This window comes from Triturus cristatus, chromosome 6 (assembly GCF_964204655.1).
Source record: "Triturus cristatus chromosome 6, aTriCri1.1, whole genome shotgun sequence".
NCBI classification, from domain to species: domain Eukaryota; kingdom Metazoa; phylum Chordata; class Amphibia; order Caudata; family Salamandridae; genus Triturus; species Triturus cristatus.
In genome coordinates, this window is record NC_140589.1 from 1,796,538,008 (window position 1) to 1,796,547,203 (window position 9,196).

Genomic DNA, 9,196 nt, shown 5'->3' on the forward strand with positions numbered 1-9,196 from the left:
AAAAGATAGTGAAAAAAAAATGTAAAAACACAATCCATCGTCCATAAAGGCTAACGATCGTTTGTGAGAAGATAGAAAAAAATTCACTCCATTGAACTCGCCATCCGGCAGTCAATTTAGGAAAGTATAAGCAGCATATGCAGCCGCAGCTTCCAGTAGAAAATCATTTGAGTCATCCGCAAAATTGGCTGTCATCCAATTCAGCAAAGAAAAAGAACACACGTGTTCCATAGGGAAATGAGCATCAAGCACTCCACGTGGACAAGAAGCAGGCATCTCGATGTAACTTCGTGCCAGGAAGTCAACTGCTGCTTTCTCGATATCCCATAATCCAAGGACTCCATGCGCCGCACCCAAGGCCATAAACCCGACTCCAGAACAGTCAAACTCATGAACCACTAAGGGATACATCAGTCGATCAAAATCCAGGTCAGGTGACACCAAGTTTGACAGACACATATCCAGAGCCCATTGGAACGGACATTCGAGACAGTGAAAAACAGGCTGTACACAAGTGAAAAACGGGAACCGGAAGGATAATCCATAAGCGACACTCAAGGTAGCCAGTGGTAAAGTCCCATAGGATTCCCACATCCGGCTACGCAGATGGAACAGACTGAATCCGTGGTCGAGTAGCGCAAGTCGTGCATCCATAGCGTAGAGCGCAGACCAACAGGAGTATGCCAGCAATTAATGCGAGAATCAGAGGAAACCCTCCGAAAACCCCAGAAAAAATAGAATGAAAAATAGTCGGTATTATACCAAAGATAGACTGGAAAGACGTCACAAGGCCAGAGCCTACAATTTTAAAAAAAATGGACCAGACCAGTCGTAGAAGAAGCATTGAAGATAGTGTGTATTAATGTGCCAAAATGTAGGGGGAGGTCAGTTTTCAACAGAGCTTGAACTTCCGTGCGAGTGTTCGCCACCTGAAGGAGAAATGTTTCACGTGACGAAGTCAACGCAACCTCCTTTTGAGACAAAAGAGCCCTTATTCTGCTCATCCTATTGAACTCTGCTTTCAAGGTCGGAATCGTCGGCCAGATGGATATATCCAGTCGTCCTTGCGGGGGTGGGAAAAGCACGTTATTACAGCAAACTACCCTTCGTGAAACTGAAACAATATAGGGAATTCCAGCTAACATCCCACAGCAAGCCTCACTATTTAGAAGCAGATAACTACCATTAGCAAGCAGCGTAAATGACGGTGTTATAACTGGCACAGGAATGCCCTTCAATAAGCAAGCTAAATTAGGGGCATTCATATTACACGATCCATGTAATTGGATATGTCTACACACTACGGAATGATCAGGAGCAGTCGTACACTCCTCACCCTTCAAATAAACTTCTTTGCCGTCTCTCTCACAGCGATATGTAAATGGGAGAGACCAGACTTCATGCAAGAATGCAGAACCCAGTCTTTCATATCTGCCTAAGGCATAATGTTTCATGCACGAACTAAACCTATACATAGAAATTGGTAGAGTTACCATCCCATGGATAAGCCACACAGCATAATCATACTCAGCAACAGAAAAAGGCAAAGGTTCTAACTTTTCTATATGCAGTAGTGAATACGTAGCATCTTTCATGGACATGAATTGCTGCTTTGCTGTCAGATTAAATGGGCGGAATAAAGAAGAAATATTCATGTAATCCCAAGGTCCTTTCCCCGCCTTTAACGTCTGCAAAGTCCAGGCAAATTGCATAATCGAACGTAATTGATTTTGACCATGATACAACACAGACACATCTTCCTGGACAATATCTACAACAGATGAAATAATGTTATCCAATGTATATATTCTCGAAGATAAGGTATTAATACTATTATCTATTACTGCCAATACTTTTTCCATATTGGCCTGGTCAATAGCACGGAGCCTGGAAGCAGCCTCAATCTGTGACAACTTCCAAACCTCGTTGTAAACAGCATACACCCATCTTTTGGATCTTCCCAATGCGGGACCTTTAACAAAATCATTCAAATCAATTTTGTCATGCAAACGTGATAAGTGAAATTTAACTGAATCTAAAGTGGAATGTTGCAACCATGACTGACACAATTTACCCACCGAGTAAGTAGTGACAGTGTGTGAGGACAAAAAACGAGGGTCTACTCTATCCTGTATGTACCCGGGAATCAACCCCAAAAATCTACGTTGACAGGTATCCGAACTTTTCTGCCATACCAACCAACCTTTAGGGTCCAATGCACTAATATCAAAGGTGGAATTGGAAATAAAAGACTGCAACATAGTAAGGGACAGATCTGTGTGATTCTCCCAACCAGGATAAGCACCCAGATCCGGGATTGAGGGGGAATTTAATTTTTTAGAAATAGCCAATCCAAAACAGGTTGTCTGAAAAATTGTGGAATTTAAAAATAACATGTGGTTTGGGATGAGGCAGGCACGGTGTAAAGCTTCAGTGCCTTGTACTTGCCAAGACTTAGTTCCCCAAACCGATTTGAGATCAATAGCATCTTTCCAAACGTCATACCCTCCAATTGCCAAATCGTCCATAAAGGACTTGGAAAACAACAATTTAGTGTGTGTCAAACGCACCTTCGAAATAGGTTCATCCCTAAGTTTAAAATAAAAGGATGCATTATTTGATACACCGAAATCCGAAAAATATGAAAATTTGTCGACCAATGTTTTTGAACTACCAATCATCGGGGCAGGGCAATGTTCCCACTGAGTAAAGTTGACTAAACTACGAAATGTGTTAGCCCTATGAAGAAAATGAGTACCATAATGTTGATAACAAAACTGCTCTGCATAGTTTTCAGTATTCAAATACAAATCCTCAGCATCAAATGCGGCATAGTATTTCAAATCAGAAAACAGTGTCTCTATAGTTTTTACATCCCAATCATCAGACCGAATGTTCTGTTTAACCACATCACCCATAGAAACACGATACACAGATGGTACATTAATCACTTCCGTGGGCCCATGAATTTGAAATTTAACTGCATCCCATGCTATTCCATCACGGACAGGCCAGGCGGTGATATTCACAAAAGTCTGGTCCCTCTTCATGATGTGCGACGATGAATGTGGGGCCAAAGTTCCATTAATTAATCTAATTGTAGAACGTTCATTCAGGTAGTGTCCATTTATCAGCCTAAAAAACACCACCACAAAACCAAAGGACATGAACAAAAAAAATGCAAATGAGCACCAGCCAAATGTAAATCCAGGGGGGAACCAAAAATTGTCTCTTGAACCAGGCAAAAAATTTTGAAAATTTGGAAGGGGCAGTGGAAGTCAATGATTCAGTTCCAAAGGAAGAATTAGACTGGACAATGTCAGTTGAATGCAAAAGGGGCAAAGGGACGTCAGCAGGATAAGAATACTCAGCATCATCAGGCAAAGCACCATCCGCAGGTGAAACAGCAGAATCAGAAAGTACTTGCATTTCAATGGCAACCTCAGGCACGATGTCACATGGTGGAACCACAACAGAACTGCGCATCATCGAAGGGCAAGAAACTGAAGGTGTCAGACTATGGAGTATCGGCCACCCTGTGTAGCTTGACATTGTCAACTGAAATGTACCTGTTGTCTCTGTGACCAGAAAGTGGAGGCAAAACAATTGTGCGGGTACCCTCAACTCCAAGCACCGGCACTGGTGCACGATAAGAGGGGCCAAACTCTTTCTTCTTCTCCACCTTCTCACGGACCAGATCACCAACTCTGGGTAGCCAGCCGACTACCGGAATCTGAAGTCCAGCCTCGGTCGCAGAGGATATGTGCTCTTTTGCTGGAGTGTCTCTTGTTTCTTGTAGATTCTGTAAGACAGTACAGTGGTCATCTAAGTCAAAAGGCGCGGCCGCCGCCGCCATGTCGAGACCCTCAAGGTCAGGGACAAACATTCGAACTCCGAAGAGCATCATGTACGGGGTCCTCCCACCCAGAGACCTTCTAGGGAGATTATTAAGTGCACGTTGGACGTCATACAAATGGGCTAGCCAGTTTTTGCCAGTACCTAACACCCTGGCTGTCAATGATTGCTTTAGGTCACGGTTCATTCGTTCCACAACACTATTGCCCTCAGGCCGGTATGGAGACGAAAATTTGACTTGGACCCCCAAACTTCTCATAGCTTCTTTGTAAGCCTTAGAGGCGAACGCAGGGCCCTGATCAGAGTGAAGGGTGCCACATGCAAAACTCCCTATAAAGACACGCAATGCTTTGATGACAGTCCTGGCATCAGCACTCCTGTGTGGCCACACCCAAAGAAAACGTGTGCACGAATCTACTGCAACCAAGATATACTTGTACGCAGTGTCAGAGGAAAAAGGACCGCAGTGATCTAAATAAACACACGCTAGTGGTTGATTAGATATATGCAGCTGCGTTTGTGGTGGTCGCGCCACCGTAGATGGCTTTATTTGTTGGCAAATGCCACAATTGGGGACATAAGTCCGCGTATGTTTATACAAACCGTACCACCAATAACGCTGTTGCAACAGTGACACAGTTGCGGACACTCCGGCGTGCGCTGATGCAACACCCTCATGCGCAGCTTGTACCAATGCAGGCCTGCAGTCCGAATTGGGAATAACCCTATCCCCAACATCATTAATCCTCACTAACGGGACGTTATCAGGACTTAAGTGATAATGGTATCGAGAAGGGAAACCCCTAGGGAAGATTGTCCCAGTCTCTGATGCAGCAATAGCTGCCAAGATGTCATCATCGATCTTACTTTTGGATCTTGTAACCGCTGCTACTAAGTATGTTGCCACTGCTGTTTTAGCTGCCTCGTCAGCCAAACTGGTACCGACAGCATGGACGCCAACTCGTTGGTGACCAAGAGTGTGAATAACACTCACAAGGGGTCGACTGCCTTTTAGTTCAGCCACCCTAGCCCAAAGCGTTTTATGCTTCACTGTGCTACCTTTTGAATCACGAAAACCATTCGTGATCCAAAACATCAGATTGTCGTTGTAAGATTGAACACAATAGTAAGAATCACTCACTATAAGAGTTGTGACTCTGTAATCAGCAAACTACAGTGCTAGCACCAGAGCTCTAAGCTCCGCCAATTGTGCGGTACAATCACCCAAAGTCTGCGCATGCACCGCATCCTGAACGAATTCTCCATTCACGAAAGTACCAACAACAATTGCGCAAGCCGCTGAATAAGCGTGCCTTGATCCAGTTGCGGGCTGCGCGGACCCATCAGTGTATATGACACAATGGAACTCCTCCAAAGGGCGCAATGTAAGTGGAGCCGGATGAACTAATTCATACTCCAAACTCTCCTGAGTCTGTAGCCCTGCGTCAAAGATGTATTCGACGTCAGGCGAGGCTAAGGAGGTAGCCCATTGTATCCACCTTGGATGCAAAGCCTTAGAATTCGGCACACTAGCTTTAGTGACTGCCTCTAGGGCAGGCAATGGTGTCACCACCATCATGCGTTTCCCCTGCGATAGCGCTCGTTCTTTCAGGATTGCCATCTGAACTGCTGTCAAAACTTTTTCGACAGTGGAGAAACGCATTTCAGCCGAAGTATATAAATGAGATTTGTAAGCAATGGGGACAGTGTCGCCTTCATTGTATGTTAAGTATGTGAACCCCTCCACACCCGGTACAATTCTTATGACCAGGTTTGTGTGGTTATCACGAGTTTGTAAATATTTCGCAGTAAGAAGGTCAGACTGCAAAGAGTGTAATGCAGCCGAATGTTCTGGCAGCCAGCAAGATTTGGTAAAAGTAGGTTGCACCAAGGCATATAGTGTCTTGATACGCTGGGCATATTCAGGAATGTAGGTACAACCGAAATTCAGAAAGCCCAGCAATGATTGTAGTTGTTTCAGTGTCGTAGGGATACGAAGGCGTGCGCATTTCTCAAGGAACTGCGGAGCCAAGCCTCGGCCCTCATTGTTGAGTTCGTACCCCAGGAACAAAACTGTGTACTCGGCAATGTGGGACTTCTTAAAGTTAAACTTGTAACCAAAGTCCGCAAACATAGTAATTATGTTGTCTACGCGAGCAAGGTGGGGAAGCAACTCGTCGTCTGTTAAGTAGATGTCATCAACGTACGAGTACGCCTCCGGGTCTACCATCTCTAAGAGAGAGACCACACGAGCAGCAAATACCCCAGGACTATTTTTATAGCCCATTGGTAGTCTTTTGAACACTTTTTGTTTACCACCCGATGTAAAAGCGGTCCACTCATAACTATGAGGGGATATGTTATGGCAATAAAAACCATTGGATAAGTCTAGTGTGGTTTTGAACCTTTTTCTCACAAGACTATCTACGAGAGCTGAACTATGGGTATTTTGCACCGCACAATTCCGGCAGTGCGAGTTTAAGTGCCGGTAATCCAAAACTAGGCGGTACGACCCGTCAGGCTTCGTTACAGTGAATAAAGGATTATTCATGGATGACACACACGTTTCAATTACTCCCTGATATTCCAATTGTTCAAGGATAGCCGCGACGTGAGACCTAGCCTCACGACGCATAGGGTATTGGGGTTGAGGCTGGGGGTCGGACCGCAATGGAAATTCGTGGAGGGTAGAACTTTTATCCCACCCCACCTGATTACGATACAACGCAGGTGCAAGCACCCGCGCCCACTCCTCGGCCAACTTCTTAGACTCCTCCTTGGGCACTACGTGTCCAAAAGAAGGAAGAATTACTTCTTCCCCCCTTGGAGCGTTTAGAACGAAAGCCGGGGGCCAATCTTTTTCTGCCAATAGTATAACATAGGTGGTCGTTAGATTATCCCAAAATACCGCGTTAATTTTGCGTTGTATGTCACCCTCAATATTGAGGACTACGTCAAATAATCTCTCAGGGGGGGCTACGCGAGTATCAGCAGTTTCTACTGTTACATAGATTTTAGTTGCTGTCGCCTCCAGAAATGGACGCAGTGCTCCCCGCACTACTGTAACTTCCGCCGCGCTGTCTAGCAGCGTCAGCGCCCATTTCATGTTCAGAAGCTGTGTCCGTACCATCTGAGGCATACTTCGCTGAGATAGCAGCAACTTTCTTTTTCTGAAATGGAGGACGCGGACGTGCAGAATCCTCCTGCTTGCCTTTTACGTCCGCCTGTCGGGGCTGGTCACGTCCTTGAGCACTCCGGCCTCTCCCACGGTCTCCGCCACCAAAGTGTGAAGCCGCTGATTCCTGTGAAGAACGAGGAGAGCGCTGGTCAGGAACCTGAAACCTATCAGGTGACTTAATACGAGAACGATCACGCAAATCATAAGTGCGTTCAACATATGCCTGAACTGGGGACGCTGGACGAGTCTCCTGTTTCTGTTTTTCTTGTTTTTTAGCTCGCCAATTTTGTTTTGGAAAGTTGGGTTTATCGTCTTTTGTAGATGAACTCACTTTAGTGTGCTGTACTACATCAGGAATTTTGATGACGGGTTTCACGCCTAGGGCACTACGTCCAACCATCCTATAGGCTTTCGCAATAACTTTTGCAAACTCCCTCGGCTTATCGTCATCCGCAATAAGTGCCATCATGTTTCCCACTTGAAACTGCATGGCATCTCCTTTGAGATTTCCCATAATCATGGAACATACTATATCGAAGCTGTCGATAAGCCTCATTCCCAATTCAATAGCTGCTTCCGCACCATGGTCCTCCTGGACTTTCTTGATAACGGAAGGTAGTACCGACATAGACGTAGTGCCGAAGCACTTCGAATAGGTCGCGGCAAAGACCTTGCCCCAATTGTCACAATCGACAATGTCTGGGACTAGTTCTTTCGGCAAAGTAATAGTGAGTATCCTGTGTTTATCCACAGGACTAGTGTTAGGAAACACGGCTTCTAGTTGATCGAATTTTTCTGCAAGCCAATAAGGATACTCATCCTTATTCTGGGGGCGCTTGCCAACCACCGCGTTTACCATTACAGGACTGATCACAACCGCATGATGGTGATCAGCCCCGTGTCCCGCAACTGCAGGTGCCCCCACCTGTACAGTGCGCGACACATACTGCACTAACGCCCTATGGACCGTAATCAGGGTCGTGTGTAGTATACGTAAGCTAACCACTCCTACCGTCAGGTAGCGTGGATGAGGTGTATGTCCGGCCAGCACTGGCCAAGTAGCTCCTTCAATAGACAAAGGACCCAGTCTCGCCGGGGTGACCGTGTGGGGGAGGGCGCCATTAAACCAAATAGTGTGCTGCCAGGTTGAAATAGGAATTTCTAAAGCCATATATGGGGTATAATGTAGAGGCACCGGCGTGGCAGTGTATTTGTGGAATGTTTTATCGACATCTTCCACAGCCTCAAAGGTAACCCAAGAGTAAAACAACTCATAAGGGTAAGTGGCACTTGCACTTACGACAAATACCACTGCCATCCCGTCATCAGGCACCCCATACGTCCTCAAATGAGCACGTAGAGACACCCTACTATGAGCGGGAATTTCTACCGCCATTAGGACTAAAAAGAAGATACAACGAGATCTTGAGTAGCACTTGGGCTTAGATTAGTGTAACCTTTTTTATTATCAAGCTTGAAAGAACCTATAGCCTAAAACCTAGGTAGGTTAAACCGTCACTCCCGTTATCCGGAAACCAGAGTGAGGGCGTTGTGGACTAATAAAAAGCACTACTAAGGCATCTCAGATATTAAGACCAAACGTTAGGTGCGCCATGTTGTAGGGATTCTGCGTATGCACAGAACTATGCGCAGGAAACCAGAACCTTAGAGAATTGTGGTGTACCAGAAACTCCCCTCAGAACCCCTTATCCGACTAGCTTAGTGTCACATTCGTTATCCGAGATTTAGCTCGGCGGTCCCAATGTATAGACAACCCAGAACATGCGACTTAGTTATTCTCAGGAATGGTGGGAACCCGAAATACCCGTTTGCACATATATATCAGTCCACAACAGAATAACTAAGACACAGTAAAGTTTAAAGAATTTATTCATAAACCTCGAGTCCTGTTATACAGTACTTTGGCTAACATAAGCAGACAAATGGTTAAGATCATTACCATTAGCATTGTTACAATTCCATAGAAAATGAAAGGAGCGATCATATTAATAATGACAGTGGAAAACAACCACCCTCCTTTCTCTAGCAACTAATAAAATATTATTAGACTATTAGAAGGTCTCATAGGCTTGCATAGGGGACCCCATACCGTATAGATCAGCTTAGGTGTATCACATCACAGGATCAGCTCAGTGTTCTCTG